Here is a 16,225-nt window from a genome sequence, read left to right on the forward strand (position 1 = left end):
GGCTCAGCCCTCGGGATGTGTCCCCCGCACACCCTCCTTCCACGTCCCGGAGGCACTGAGGAGTCTGGGAACACATCTGGCTGGGTCCCGACTGGACTTGCAGCCCTCAGACACCCTGGTCTCGGTCCTTGGGAATGTGAGCTCTGGCTTAGAGCGGCCGGCACGGGCAGGACGAGCCCAAGCTTGGAAACCACGTGGTTTCAAAGGCCCCAGCTCGCTGGGGGGGGGGGGTGTGGGGGGGCTTCCGGCAAGCTCGCTCTCGCCCGTTTGTTTTCCTGAGCTTAACTGGCTGACGTCCACGGCTCAGGGTACTTAGCAGCAGCTCGCAGAAAGGGAAATCTTTCTGTTGCACAAGAAAATGGGATGTTTTCTGCTAGAGCCTTTCAGGACTGGCGAGCAGAGCGCTGGCAAACGTTGAGAGAGTTTAGTCCATGTGGATCCCACGCGATGTTTGATTAAAGAAAGCTTTTGTAAACTTCTGTCTCGGAGAGGGCTGGGGGCCGGGGTGGCTCACGCTCTGGCTCTTATCAAGATCACAAGGAGTAATGCTTGGGGACACCTGACACACAGGGCAGCACGCAGCCGTCTCTCCAGGTCTCATCCCGGGGGAACCTGCTCTGGGAGGAGGCTCCTGGGGGGCTCCAGCTATCAACCCGTAGAAGGGAGTGGAGGGCTGCAGGGTTGGCCTGAGCGGGATGCGGAGACCTCACAGGCCCACTCAGGCCGACCTCGCAGGGTGCTGGGCAGCAGGCAGCCCGGAGGGACAGGGTGGCTCGCTTCAGGGCGCTGTGAGGAGCCCATCACAAGGTGGGAGAACCCCGGGCTGCAGGCTGATTTGGGGCCCCTGGGGTTCAGGCAGGATCTCCAGCGGGTGCCTCCCGGGGACTCACCTGCAGCCTCATCGGCCCCCTCTTTCCGGTGTACTGGCCGTGTGGCTGCTGCGCTGAGGACCGTGCTCTTGAGAGCAGCCTGCCCTCAACGGGAGCTGGGCTGGAGGACATACCTGCGCATGGACCCCTCCCCTGCGGCGTCTCTGCGCCCCCAGAGCTCCCGGCAGGACAAGCTGCACCGCCTGCATGGGACTTGCTGGACAGCACGCTCCTCACTGGCTTCCTCCCTGGGGGCCTCCCTGTCCCTGTCCTGTGCCCCGTGCCCCGTGCCCCGTCCACGGATGACCTGCATCGGTGCTGCCTCCAAGCTGCCCCCGGAGGACGTGGAGAGGCGCCCCCTTGGCTGGGTCTGATGCGGCAGGATGCCGAGGACATGAGCAGTGCCTCTGGTCCTGAATGAAGCCCCCGGTGAGGAAAAGACCACAGCGGAGGGCCTCCTCCATGCCAGCTCCTGCCTCCTGTCCAGACACGCCACACGACCCAGGCCTCTCGTGCCCACTGAGTGGTGGTCTCCGGAGACCTCACTTGATGGGGTGCAGGCCCCCAGAATGGCCTGAGGCTCTCCAGGCAAATCTCGCAGAAGCCCTCACCTGACCAGGGGAGGAGGTCTTGGAGGGTTTCCTTCTCTACGGCAGCTGCATCACGGGCACGGCTGGAGGGACCGTTGAGGTGACCCACGTCGGCTCCTGTCTCATCCACAGGCCGTCTTTGTCCGAGGGCCTGTGCAGACCCCAAGCTAGCTGGTGGACAGTGTCCCCTCCTCCCAGAAAGATGGAAGACATTGATGTCTCAGCCTCTGGTGCCTTTGAATGTGACCTTATTTGGAAATAGGGTCTTAGCAGAGGTGATCAAGATAAGGCAAGAGCATCAGCTGGGTCGTAATCCAATAGGACCCGAGTCCATATAAGAAAAGACACAAAGAAGACAGCTTCTGGGAAGAGAGGCAGAGGTGGGAGCAACACACCCAGAGGCCAGGGAGGGCCAGGGCCTGACAGCTGCCGTTGGAAGCCGGGAGACGCAAGGACAGAGTCCACCCCAAATCGTACAGGGAGCTCGGTGCTGCCGACGTCCCGATCTCTGGCTTCCGGTCTCCAGAACCAGGAGATGGTAAACTTCTGTTTCGGACGCCTGGTTTGTGGTGCCTTTTAAGGCGCCCCCAAACCGAGACACCGCGCTGTGCCTTTGTGCACGGGTCAGGGGTCTCCAGGAGTCACGCTCACCTCATCAGCGACTCTGTTCCTGACCTCAGAGTTACCAGGATATACGTAAACACACCCTCACAGCACAGCCAGCCGCATCCCTCACAACCTGGCCACGGGGCGTCATCATACCCATCCTGCAGGGGGAGAAACTGAGGCTCAGAGAGTGCTCAGTTACCAGGTTCACAGCACTGCCTGACTGCAGGGTGGGAGGTCGGCGAGCTGCCACAAGCCTCCAGCTTCTCTGCTGGCACAGCGTGGCCTCTGGACTCTGCCCCACGGGCTTCCAAACTGGAAACCCAGAGTGGCGGGTGTTGGCATCAAAAGGCAACATCTCACGGCGGAGGAATGACCCCATTCAGAGTCGCATCTGTCTGCTTGGCTCCGTTCCTGGAGATGGCTGTGGGACCCTCACCGGGGTGCCGGAGCCCTGGGGTTCCATGTGCTCACCCGTACAGTGGGTCTGACGAGGAGCAGCTCCAGGAAGTGCCCGATGAATGACTCGGGTGACCTCGTAAGCCTGGTTTTCCCTGAAGGCCCAGCGTTCGGACTCACACTTCCTGTTTGCCGCACGATGACGGGCAGGGGCGACAGTGTGCGGCCTGCTCTGCTCTGTCAACCTCTCTGCACGCCGAACCCACCGAGAGGACAGCCCGTGGGGGTCCGGGACCTCGAAGCTTCTGGGGAGCTGCGATCCAGAGGACCTCATGGCATCCACCGCTCTCGTCCTCCCGGCCTGGAGGGTGGCCTCCCAAACCTCATGCTTGCCGAACTCCCAGTCAGCAGGAGCTCTGGCGAGGAGGAGGGGACCCTGACCTTGGGGGAGTTTAGGAAATGCTGTTTCGTGAAGGTGAGGTGAGCAAGGTGGTTCCGAGGTGGCAAGGGCCCCTCCTGCCTCCCGCCCTTCCCGCTCAGCTTGCTTACGGCCAAGCCCTCCTTGTTTGCACTGTGGACACAGTGACAGAATTCAGTGCTACTGTATCCAGGTCTTTGGATCCTACACTCAGCTCATCGGGGCAAGTGCACACGGCGACTGTGTTCAGCATCTCCAGGAAGAAACAGGGGGTCGAATCATAAGTTAAAACGTACCAGCACCAAAGTCGTGACTCTATTTCCATCTCTCTATCTACCATCTATCTGTTGCTTATGTCCGACTATATACACGGGAAGATACGTACACGGCTGTTGGGCCAGCCCCTGCTGAGCAAAGTCGGAACCTAGTAGGGAAGCAGGAACGCCAGCAGTGCGTTTCACACTCGCGGCAAAGCTTCCTGTGAGCAAATGCTGAAACACGCGGAGCACTCTTGGGCAAATCTTGGAAATTAGAGTCACCACGGGTGCCATGCAGGCTCCACAGTGAAAGCCAGGCCACGAAGCCACTTCCCCAGGTGCAGTAAGCGTCCAGCAAGCTTGTTTTCTCTAGAAGCTGTCAAGTAGCCAAATCCCACAGTTACCCATGGAGAAACCCTCTGCCGCTTCCGTTTCTCACTGGCTCAGCCCTCCGCCGTCCCCGGCAGGCCCCGTGTGCTCCCGGTGGAAGCCTCGGTCCCTTTACACTTGCTCGGCGGGCAGGATCTCCCAGTCCGTCCCCTGCCCAGGTGGGACTGTTTCCTCCACTACCAGTTACTGCGGGAAGCAGGTACGTGGAGGTGCTGTGGTCCGTTTCCACCTGGAGAAGGCAGCACGTTGAAAACGCAGCGCTTGTAATGGGCTCTCCAGAGAAACAGAACCCACAGGAGACGTGTTGCTGGAAGTACAGAGATTTATCCTAGCCACTGGCTCCCGTGCTCATGGAGGTTGAGAAGTGCCGCCATCGGCCGCCTGCGCGTGGCAGACGTGGGGGAGCCGGGGGTGTCGTTCCATCTGAGACGGAAGGACTGAGAACCGGAGAGGATGGAGCTCCCAGCTCCCGATGAGAGACCGAATTCGCCCTTCCCCTGCCTCCGTGCTGTTGACTGAGTGCTGCCCATCCCTGTCGGTGAGGGAGGGGCTCTTTATTCGATTTCTGAATCATATGGTCATCTCTTCTGAAACACTCCCACAGACAAACCCAGAAATGTTTTACCAGCAATCTGGGCATCCTTAGGCCAGTCAAGGTGACCCCAACTTAACCATCATCAGAAAAACCTGAGCAAGGGTCCTCTCAGGTCAGCTCCATGTGGAGAAACCCTGGCTGCCCCCAGCACGGCTCCCCTGGGGATGCCTTCCTGCAGCCCTCTGCCCCCAGTGTGCTCTGGTCCTGACTTCAGTAGCTTTCTCCTGACTCCAGTGGCTTTCGGGCTGCCATCACGCCGGCCATTGCTTCCCACCCCTGGGAAGTCATGCTCTCCCAGCTTTGTTCTCTCAAGGGTAGGGCCCTCCTTTCCCAGGGAGCCTGCTTTCCAAGCAGCCCTGATGCCAGCAGCTGGAGGCTTTTTTTAGGGATGAGCCGACAGCTTAGCATTTGTACTGAATGTTCTGAGTTGGCCTGGCCCCTGCAGGGTGCACCGGAGGGAACCGCATAACGGGAAACGGAATGGCTTCTCAGTCCTGACGCTTGCTTGCTGACATTCCTTTCGGCTGCCTGGCATGCTTTCCTTCAAGCTCCATTCAAAGAGCAGCTGCTGGGCTGGGTCTGTCTCTCTTTCCTCTCCCTTGACTTCTCTGTCCTTGCCTTTCCTGCACCCCATCCTGGCTGCACCAGAGGCCCCTCCCCTCCCAGACACGAGCAGAGGCTGCAGGAGCCCCACACCAAGGCCGGAGCAGGCCTGTCAGGCCCAGGAGCTGCCCAGGCTCTGTGCTCTCTGGGGAGGGGCTGGGGTCTGGGGACCCAAGGAGTGAGCTGTTCTCCAGTGCACACTCCTTGCATCCAAGCACTCCCTGGTCGGCTTGTGCTGGTGGCAGCCCCCGGGGCCCCTGCCTTGTAATCACTGCAGTCTGTGGGTAATGAGGAACATCAGACTTTCACTTCCCCAGGCTCACGGCCAAGTGGGGCAGCGGGAAAGTCACAGCGAACTGGCAGTCCCCAGCCCCAGGGGCGGGGGCAGAGTCTCCTTCCGGTCAGTGCTCTGGGCCACCGCCCCTGCAGCCAAGTTGCCCTCCCCCTCCCTGTGCCCTCTGTACCTCTCCAAAACAGAGATCCCCATGCTGCCCCAGCCGAAGGATGTGTGTGTGTGGGGGGAGGTTCTGGGGAGGGCGTGCTGGTGCTTTTGCCCCCAGGCCCGCCCAGCGGGGGAAGGCATTAGTGCCCAGACTTGTTCCCAGGCGGCCCTGCGTGCTGTCACCACCGTGGGCTCCCAGGCAGGGTCCTGGGAATGAGAGCCCCTGAGGGGTCAGCTGCCTTCCTAGAACGCACGGAGTCTGTGTCCTGGTGGGGCTGCGGCTGACCAGGAGGAGGGGGGTGTGGAGCTGCCGGTGGCCCTGTCTGCGCTGCAGTGGGGAGATGCAGGGACAGTACTCCAGGGCGGGGCTGCGGCCCACCGGTCTGGGCCGTACCTCCCCACAACACTGCTCCGAGTCCGCCCGTCCTGCCTCCCGCCGCCCAAGGACAGCACAGGGCTGCCTCCCGTCCATTCACAGGCCGCTGTTGGAACACCCCGTGGAAGGAGCCAAGCGGGGCAGAGGCCCCCGCCCAGTGGAACTGCATCCAGAAGCGGCTGTCAGTTGGTCTGTCCAGGGTCTCCCAGTTCCGCATCTACCAGCCAGGACCAGCACCATCCCTCCCAGCCTGGTGTGCCCAGCGGTCCGCCGGGGGGTGTGGGGGCACAGACGGGTATCGGCCTAGCTTCACCACCATCACGACAGGTACCTGGCCGGGCTGCTGTTGCCCGGTGCCTGCCCTGGCCCTCCACCCGATGGCCCCATCCCTGACATTTCCAAAGTCCAGCAGAGTGGGAGCTGGAGAGAGGGAGAGCCAGCTGTGGGCAGTCACGCAGCCATCTTCCGAGACCCCAGAGAGGCTCCATGGAATTCTTACGGCCTGGAGCAGGTCCCATGTCCCCAAGTCCTGAGTGCTACTGTTCACCGTCCCGGGAGGCTTATGGTCGGAGACCTACTTCCAGCAAGACGTCTCCCTCTCCGCTCCCGGCGGTCTGAGCAGGGCCCCTGGTCTGAGAGGGCCGAGGTCAGGCGCCCGTGTCACACAGCAGACAGGCCTGGGACCCCAGGGCTGTTTGCCCAGCCATCGAAATTCATACTTGTCTTCGAGCTGCCACCATCTTGCAGCCTTGGCAGGAAAGTCTTCAAAGCCAATCTTTTGTCTCCCTCTAAAGACACCCAGTGTTTGGTCTCGGCACGGACGTGGCTGGGGGCTGAACATAGGTGTGTGTTGGGTCCTGGAAGAGGAAGGGTGGGGAGCTGCAGGCCAGGCTATGACTTGTCACTGTTGATAATACAGACTCGAGAGTTACCTCACTCCCTGTCCCTCTGCCCTGACAGTTCAGTCAGGCTAACCCGCATGCTTGCAGGGAGAGTGCGAGCGCCCTTCATCCCCCTTGGCAGAGAGCTTCCTAGCAGGGTGCTGGGCCTGGGGCTCTGGACCCTCACTGCCTCTGTCCCAGTCTTCATCCCTCCCTGTCCTGGTCCTGGCGGTGTGAGCCCAGCTGGGCGATGGCACCTCTCCAAGCGTCTTCTTTTGTTTGAGGCTTAGGTGAGCTCCAGGAGCAAGATTTGGCCCTGGGGCAGACTGCATTTTCCCAGAGATCACGCCAGCAGCCCCCGCCTCCCATAGGCTTGTCTTGCAGTGCTACCGATCTCCCTGCCCTCAGAGGCAGAGGTCCCTGTCCCCTCCCCAGCAACAGTGGAGGAGACTGTCACAGGAGCTGTGACAGGGGCACAGAGGCCACCGGGCCCCTCTCCTGCCCCGGGGGGAAGCCAGCCGGGAGGGACCCCAGCCCCCACCATCCCCTAGCTGAGTCTCACAGGACCCCGAGCCAGAGACGCCCAGGTGAGCCCAGGAGACATCTCGGTGACGGCTGTTGTTTTCGGCGACTGCGTTCTGAGTTCTGCGGCTCAGTCATTGCGCAGGAACAGGTGCGCGGCAATAGGGAGACCAGGACTGTGCTACTGGATCTCGGAGGGCCGGCAGACGGAGCCTTCCTTGCTGTAAGAAGTGTCTTCTGAAAATGTGGACTGTAGGCCTCAGGTGATGAATAAAGTATCTGCTGCTTCCACTGACCGTTCAGGGATCGATTTCCACGGTTTGGGAAAGTGGCTCTTTTGTCTCTCATAAAACGGAGAGCGTGCCCCACGGCACATCCTTCTTGGGGTCCCCAGGCCACCTCACCCCCGCTCCGTATACACAAGCACCCAGGCTCTCATTTTTCCCTTTTCTAACCCGAAAGCTCTGGAAATAACAAGAAAAGGGTTGGTGACCGACACGTCTGCCCGGACATCTGGAAAACAATTTTAAATATTTATGTGTGACCTGCGGGCGATTATGCGTTTGCCGTGGGGAGCTTCCGTTACTAAGTGCTGGGGTGGAGGAGGAAAAAACATTCTCTGTGGGGAAGGCCTTTTGTATTCCTGCTCGAAATGTTGCTCGGTTCTGCTTAAATGTGTTTGAAAAGATAAATTGTACTCGCAAAGGAAAGTTGTCAGGAGGAAGCTAAGTTGTTGAAATGGAAGGATGCCCTTGGCCTTGGACTCTAGTGGGTGATGGGAGCACCGGCCGTGAGCACCCGCTGCACACGCGGGTCTCGTCAGACCCCGCTGGGAGCACCTTCCCGTGTGGAGCGGCTGCTGTTTCCTGGTTGCGGCAACCAGACCCCGGGGACGGGACGTGTGCATGCTCACCTGCCCCACTCCCCCTGGGGCGCCAGGTCCCGCTGCAGGTGGGCGCAGCCTCGGGACCTTGGTCTGGGCTCTGGTTCCCAACCCCCTGCATCTTCGTTCATGTTCGGGTGACCAGACGTGGGGGCCCCGGGTGCTGACGGGGAGCACACACCCTCCCACCTGCAGGAGACGGGCTGGGGGAAGCACACTTGTTCTGTGAGGCCACAGGCACTTCTCACTGGGTGACTACACGTGTGACGATACGGGTGCACGGCTGAGTTTTCCTTGTCTTTTCGGAGCCTAGCGGGTGGTGTTCGCGGTATGAGTGAGAGGAGAGCCGCGTGCCCTTCTCGGGGCAGCACGTGACTCTGTGTCCCTTCCTCTGCTTCCATGAAGTGCAGGAGGAGGAGGGGCTGGATGGGCAGGTGGGCACCACCAGGCTCTCGATGTTGCTTCTGGAGGAAAAGCTCTCTCGGGAGACCCGCGCGGCTGGGGCAGCGGTCAGAGAGAACGTCCTGCATGTGTGCCTTTCTCCAGACGTGTTCCTCGCGGCGGCCGGGCCTGAAGAGTTAGGCTTAGTTGTTCTCATCACTGACCACAACCGGCGGGAGGACAGCAGCGAGTGAGGCAGCGCTGTGTGATCCGAGCCCTTTAGTTGACCGTGTTTCGGGAAATCTGCTTGTCTGGAACCGTGGACAAGCATCGGGGCACCCAGGAAAGGACAGAGGTCCAAACAGGCTTGCACAGGAGGGTCAGACGTCGACTGTTGTGTCTGCTTACACGCTTGTCATCACGCTACTGGCGTCCCTCCTCCCCGTGCATGAGACGGTCACTCCAGGCACCCCCACCTGCCGTCAGCTCCAGGTCAGAGGAGATCCCGCTCGTAGACAGCCGTCACGCACTGTGTTTTACCTGGAAAACGATGAAGGGAAACACGCGAAATGCTGTTAACAGTGACGGAAATCTGTTTGCGCGAGCTGGCGCATTTGGAGTGAAGACACACCAGTTTGTTTCTAACACCTTAAATGGTGTTGTCGTGATCTTTGTGTCAAAGGGGATATTTCATTTTATTTTTTGTTTTTGAAAGATTTTATTTGTTTATTTGAGAGAGAGAGAGACAGCTCAGGCTGGCAGGTTTGCCTTTGGAGTCGCTGGAAGTGAGGCTGAGGCAGGGCCACCCCACTGTCACCACCCTGGCCCCCGCCTCCCAAAGCTAGAGGAAAACAAGTCCCTCTGCTAAAGAGAGCAGAGCACGACTGCACAGGCCACTCCCCCTCACCAGCCACCGCAGCTCACAGCTCGGGGAGGAATTTGTCTCCCACAGGAGGAGGGAGCAAATAGGATCATGCACTTGGAATTCGCCATCCCACACGTCAGCGGGTTCTGAGGGGAACCGTGACTCCCGTGGCCACATGAAAACCTGATCTAAGCATTCAGCAGGACGATGCAACTTTCTACGGCTAGGATTCTGCCTGCTCTTTGCAGACCCAAGCATTCATGGTATGAGGTTTGTGTAATAAAAACTTTAAATCAAACCCCCTGTGCACTGAAAAGATAGAAGGCTACGCCCAGGGTCATTCTTGCTGAGAAGAAGGAGAAGGAGGAGGAGGAGGGGAAGGAAGAGGAGGAAGGGCAAGTACACAGACAAGGTTTTTGATTCTGTAGCAGATTTTAGCCCCATTTGTCGAAGAGCGTCCTAATCTATTTATGAACACCCGTGTTTCTGGCCACTAATTCCAATAAAAGCCATATTCGTGAACACGGGTTCATCCACACCGACCACAGCCCATTGTCAGGGCTGCAGTGAAGCAAAACGTACCTGCAAGAGGAAACGGTGTGTGTCCCCACGTCTCCATTTAAAATTTCCCCTTTGGGGGCGGCCGGGTGGCTCAGGTGGTGAAGTGTCTGCCTTTGGCTCAGGTCATGATCTCGGGGTCCTGAGATCGAGCCCCACGTCGGGCTCCCTGCTCAGGGGGAAGTCTGCTTCTCTCTCTCTCCCTCTGCCCCTGCTTATGCTCTCTCTCTCTCTCTCTCTCTCTCGGGACTCCCCGTGACTCCTCGTTTGTGATGTGGGCACAGAAAGATGATTGCTGTTTCGGCCCGGGGGCCCCGGACGGCACCCAGGTCAGCAGACTGTGTGAGCTTCCCTCTCTGTATCTACCTGTTTAAGAAAATGGAAAACTTTACTTATTTATTTATTTTTAGAGCAGTTTGAGCAGAAGGAATGGAGATCGCCCACACGCCCCCTCCTCCTCCCCCACACAGCCTCCCCGCTGTCAGCACCCCCAGCAGAGCGGGGTGTTTCCTATAACTGATGACCCTGCAGGGACGCGACGTCACCACCCGAAGTCTGGAGCTTACCTTGGGATTTACTCTGGGTGCTGTGCATGGTATGGGTTCCCATAAATGTATGACACGTGGTCTCACTGTCCTAGAAATCCCCCACTGCACCTGTTCATCTCTCTCTCCCCGGCCCTGGCGACCCCTGATCTCCTGCTCTCTCGTTTTTGAAGATTTGTTTCTTTTAGAGAGAGACTGAGTGCGAGTCAGGGGGAGGGGCAGAGGGAGAGGGAGAGAAAGGATCTTAAGCAGACTCTACGCCCAGAGGGGAACCCGACTCGGGGCTCGATCCCACGACCTGAGCTGAAACCAAGAGTCAGTCGCTCAACCGTCTGAGCCACGCAGGTGCCCCTATCTCTTTACTGTCCCCTACATGTGCCTTTTCCAGGATGTCTTGGAGTGGGAATCACCGTGTAGCCTTTCCAGAGCGGCTTCTCTCACCTGGTAATAGACACTGAAGTTTCCTCCAGTCTTTTCACGGCTCGATAGCTCATGTCCTTTTAACACTGGATGATATGCTGCTGTCTGGATGGACCGCGTGTGCTCACGCACTCGCCTACGGGAGGACGCCTTTCTCACTCCCACGCCTCGGCCATTGCGATAAAGCTGCCGGCAGAATCTGTGTGTGGGCTTGTGTGTGGACATCAGTGTTCAGTCCCCTTGGGTAAATGCCGAGCAGCGTGACCGGCTGGATCACTTGGTAGACGGATGTTCACTTTTGAGAAACTGCCACGCTGTCTTCCACAGTAAGGCCAGGTCCTGCGGCTCGGCGTCCCCACCAGCATTTGGTGGTGTCAGTGTCGCACACTTCGGCCTTCTGAGAGGTGCCGTGCTAGCCCGATGTGCTTTTACTGAGTCTGCTTTATGGGATCCAGGGACATGGAGAGGAAGGCTGGGTTTCTTTTTTTTTTTTTTCTTTTTAAGATTGTTATTTATTTATTTGAGAGAGGGTGAATGAGAGAGAGAGAGAGCATGAGCAGGGGGAGTGGGAGAGGGAGAAGCAGGCTTCTTGCTGAGCGGGGAACCCGATGCAGGGCTCAATCCCAGGACCCTGAGGTCATGACCTGAGTTGAAGGCAGACACTTCACCAACTGAGCCACCCAGGCGTCCAAGAAGGCTGTTTTTTATAAGACAGACATGAGCAGGACATCCGCAGACTGGAGTAGCTTGGAGGTGAGCCGAGCAGCAAGGACCCGGGCAGGGGGAGCGTTCCAGGGCCGCCCAGAGCAGCAGGGACCCGCCCGCGCGGCCGTGGGGCTGGGACGCAGGTCTGGCTGCTTGCGACTTCGGGTCGCCGGCCCCCGCTGGTCCCTGCGGTGGGTCCCTCACCCTGCCCTTGGCCGGCACGAATGCCTATTTGGAAGTTGTTCAGGGAGGGGGTTTGATGAGAGGTGGGGAGAGAGGCCTCTCAGGAGGGGCAGGGTTTAGGGGCGCCCACTTCCTGCGTTCTATGGGACACAGAGCTGGAATGTGCCCTTGAAGCAAACTCTCAACACCCACAAAGCAGCTCTTTGAGCAGTGAGCTAATCTCTCCTCCCAGGGACTCCCGGCCTGTGTTAAGTCTCGTCCATCTGGGAGCAGAGAGAGGGAGACCGAATGCGGTTTGAGCCGCAGCGGGGAGAAGCGGCGGCTGGCTTAGTCTGGGGGCAACAGTCTTTCTTGGGTGCTGCGTGCACAGCCGACGGGTGTCTGGCTTGGCTGCCTGCACACCCGGGGGCTCCACGAGAAAGCAGGTGACATGCCTCTAGTCACTCCCAAGGACAGGGCGAGTCCAGCTGTGCAAAGACGAGAAAGCAGCTAAGAAAAAGGGCCAACGAATTCGACAGGAAGGAAGCAGCTAACCTCGCTTGGACACCACCAGAAAGTCGGGGGACCTCAGCCGAGAAACCGGGTCCCTGAAGGAGCTCTGAATCTAGCGTTGCTTTGCCAGGTGTTTTGATGTTGGGCTTGATCTCGGCAACAGTGAGTCGCTGCACTTCTGGGGACAGCTGTGGCCAGGCCACCGGTGCCGTGGGTGCAGGGGCCACCAAACCAGGGAGCTGGATGCCCCAGTCTCTCCGCTCCTGTGTGGTGGGATCTGCATCCAGTCCGTGTGAGGGAGACAGAGCCGCGCGGCTCCAGCCTTCAGGGTCTACGCCCGGCGGTGGGAGGCTGGCCGGAGAGCACAGGGAGGCTGCCGATGCACCGTCCACACTGCCCACCATGGCTTCTCAAGGCCAGGCCTGCAGCTCTGAGATGGGAGGAGATGGCCAGGGAGAGTGTGGAGACAGGGAGGCCGGGCCTGGACAGGGAGCCCACACGTTGGACTTGGAAGATGGGAAGATGCTTCCTATGGCTGCTCAGTATTGGGGGCCCTCCCAGAAGCAGGAGCTGCGCAGAGGATCTGAAGGCAAATGGTGTATTTGGGGGGTGATCATGGACCTTCAGCCGTGGATTTCCTGCCTGCTCCGGGCCCTCCTCCACTGCGGGTGTCGGGACTGCGAGATGGCCTGGCAAATGCATTTCAGTTCCCGTGCTCCTGGGTCTGCCTGCCCTGAGGGCTTTCGGGCTCCTCCTCTCTGAGCCACGCTTATAAAGATCTCCTCCCACATCTCCTACTAAATGCATGCTTTTTGCAGCATATTTATATATCTAATCCGACTGGTGTTTATCCTCGGGTCGCTGCAGGCGTCTCTGCTCTGCGCGGCTGGGTGGTGGTGGGGAGGGCACCCGGCTCGCTGTACGCTGTGCAAGGAAGGCCTTCGGCTTCACCTCATTTCCCTCCATGGGGTCTGACTGGGTTCCTGACTCCTGCCTGACAATTCCTGCCTTCCAGCAAAGGGACCCGGTTCCCTCCTCCTTCCCTGGCTCCTCTAACCACCCTGGTAGAGGCCCCGGGTCACCTTGCTCACATGGGCGGGTTTCTGCCTGGCCCACTGCACCCTTCCTCCCTGGCTCTCAGACCCCTTCCCCTGGAGCCTCAGGTTCCCCCCCATCCCTCCCCCTCCTGCCTACTGCCCCCTGTGGTTGCCCACAGACCTTCCCTCCCAACACCTGTCTCCTCTGTATCCCTGAGAGACCCTGGGGTGACTCCTGCTTCACCACAGTTGGCCACGGCAAGTTTCCTGGATCCCGATCCTGCAGGGCGTGACCCCGCTTCTGCCCCTTCCCAGACCCATGGGGGCACCCACCCTTCCTCAGTCTGACTTCTCACACCTGCGTGTTTTGCAGACTATTACATCGGCCTGGAATGCCCTGCCTCTGTTCTCCCATCTGAGTAAAGCCCACAGTTCCTTGAGAGCATGGTCCAAGTCCACTCTCTTTCGGGTGTTCTCTGAGCTGCCCAAGCACCGAGCCTGCCCCTCGCTGTGTCACGCCAGTCAGAGCCCAGCTATTCTCCCCTGGTCCCCGAACCTTGTGACACTCGTCACTTGTCTCTCTCTCTCTCTCTCTCTCTTTTTTTTTTTAAGATTTTATCTATTTATTTGACACAGAGAGAGGCAGCAAGAGAGGGAGCAAGCAGGCAGAGGGAGAGGAAGAAGCAGGCTCCCAGCGGAGGAGCCTGATGCAGGGCTCGATCCCAGGACCCTGGGATCACGCCCTGAGCTGAAGGCAGACGCTTAACGACTGAGCCACCCAGGTGCCCCTTGTCGCTTGTCTCTTGCATCTGAGATGCCTGGACCCTCGCCTGGGGCAGGGCCTTCATGGGGACACACAGCTGGGAGCGGGCTCTGGGAGACCAGCAGGCCAGGCACATCGCCTGCAATAGGACAGGTAAGAATTCGGCACGAGAGAGCGGCGTTGCCCAAGACAGTGGAGTCTCGCTGCAGCCAGAAGGTCAGGCCGCCCAGCACAGCCCTTATCTGCTCAGCTGCAGGATTCAGCTGGGAAAGTCTGTGGCTGGGTGCCCTGCCCAGCCTGAGTACAGCTTCTTTGTGAAAAACAAAACATATTTTGTTCTTCAGATCCCAAAGCCTCACGCAACCCTGAAAACATGCAGGTCCCTGGATGGCCTCGCCAGGGTGGGGTCCCCGGCGCCCCTGCGAGGGAGGAACGGCGGCCGGGTTGTCTTGGGATGACCGTCTCCCGTTGGGGTCTGACACAGTGTGTCTGCTTGGACGCACACGCCCCATTGGAGCGTTTTCCCTGGGCCCCTGGAATGAAAACAGCGGGGCAGGCTGGTCTTCCTTCAGTGGGAGGTTTTGATTTCCTGCTCCCGGAGGGTGTGGAATGACCGCAGGCCCGGCCGCTCGCCACAGCACACGCCCTGGCCTGGTTAGAGGTAAAGGTCCAGAGCAGTCAGGGTCACCGTGAACCTTTGCTGAGCAGGGAGAAAGTGAGGAAGACCAGCTGCTCTGAGCCTCGGATGCCAGCCAGCGCCATGGCGGAGGACTGTCTGTAAACCTGGGATGGCAAGGCACCAACGCCCGAGCCACCTCCTCCCCCTGCCTCCTCCTCGGCAGGTGCAGTAAGTAACCACAGGCCGGGTCCGGATGCAGCCTGGGAATCCTTCTCAGCCCTTGCCGAGAGCACCATTCTAGACCGTTCGTGAACATTCTAGACCATCTGTGTGGCTGGGTCAGTTAGGAGGCATCTTGCAAGCCAACCACACATGATGGAGTGAGAGCAGAGCACACGTGGCCGTATGGGTCCTGAAGTCTATGTTCTGGATGGAGAGCTAGGCTCGCACGGGTCAGGCGACCTGTTGGGATCCCTGGCTGGTAGGTACAGAGCAGGGTTAGGGCCAGCTCCTCTGTTCTGTCCACGAGAACTTCCCTAAGGAGCGTCAGTTGTTGGTCTCTACGGACTAGTTTTATCGCTCTGGGGACGTTTCCCCTTGTTAGGAAAAACCTCGCACTCTCAGGATGAAGGCTGAGGCTGCTGAGGCTCGTGGCCAGCCCACGGGGTACGGTCATGAAGACAGACCTCTTGCTGCAGTGCAAACGGGTTAACGCTCCAAGGAACACGTCCAGCTTGGCGGAAACGTCTCGGAGAAGGCTTGGCCGCCAGCATTACGGTCACCAGAGCTGTGTGGAGGCCCCGGCCTCCCCAACTCTGGCCGTCTTCGAGCGGCCATTCTGCCCCTTCTAAAGGGTCCCCAGCAAGCCCCTGGGTGAGTCTGGAATCCTGGCACTAACCCCACCGCCTGGCCCTCTTTCAAGCCCTCTGGGCTCCTTACAGGGCGGGGGACAGGTGTGCGGGGGGCAGGTGTGCTGGGCGCAGCCCTTTCCTTCTCCGCCCACCCTGACCCTCCACGCGGCAGCCACCAGCGCCAAGAATGCAGGAAGGCCTCTGCGTGTCCCCGCTGCTGGGTGACATCCAGAAGGGAAAGCAGACCAGGCCCGGAGTGCAAGGGGAGCGTCCCAGCGACAGGAGCCTGAAGGTGTCTGGGCAGGGTGTTCGCGCCTCTGCGTCCATTTCCACGAAGGCACGAGTGAGCCCCCAGCCCTCTCACATGGTTCATGGATTTCTGGCAAATCACAGTGGTTATTCTTTAATGCAGTCATCCCCCCCAGTGGAATACCAAGTAGGTTGCATTGTGTCTCTGCAAAGCCCTGTCCTTTTTATAGAGACAGTTTGCTTTCTGACAGGGACCAAGCCCCAGGACCTTGTGCCGGCGCCTTGCACAAGGAGAGCAGGGACAGGAATCCAGCTGGGGGAATGTGAGAGAGCAGGGGGCAGCCTCTCTGCGGTGTCTGCAGTTTCGCGGCCCGCAGTGATCTTTGGGTTCAATGTACATCGTTAGAATATGTTCTGAGAGCAACTCCCGAGAGGCTGTACGTTTGTCGTGGGGCACGAGTGGTGTGGCCGGCGCAGCCTGTGAGAGGCAGCCCGCGGAAGGCTGTTTCCCAGGGGCACGCTCTCTCCAGGGAGGCCAGGCCCCGCAGAGCCGGCTACAGATGGAAGACCTTGTGTGCGTTTAGTCACCTGCAACCAGCGGCTACCACGGTGAGGCCACCATGTGTTCTCACGCCTGTGCCCGGGGAGCTCTGCCCACAGCAGTCCACAGCTAGAAGGTCTAGAACTGGGACCGGGAGGCACGCTCCAGGTGGCCAGGCTGTGATG

This window comes from Ursus arctos, unplaced genomic scaffold (assembly GCF_023065955.2).
Source record: "Ursus arctos isolate Adak ecotype North America unplaced genomic scaffold, UrsArc2.0 scaffold_33, whole genome shotgun sequence".
NCBI classification, from domain to species: domain Eukaryota; kingdom Metazoa; phylum Chordata; class Mammalia; order Carnivora; family Ursidae; genus Ursus; species Ursus arctos.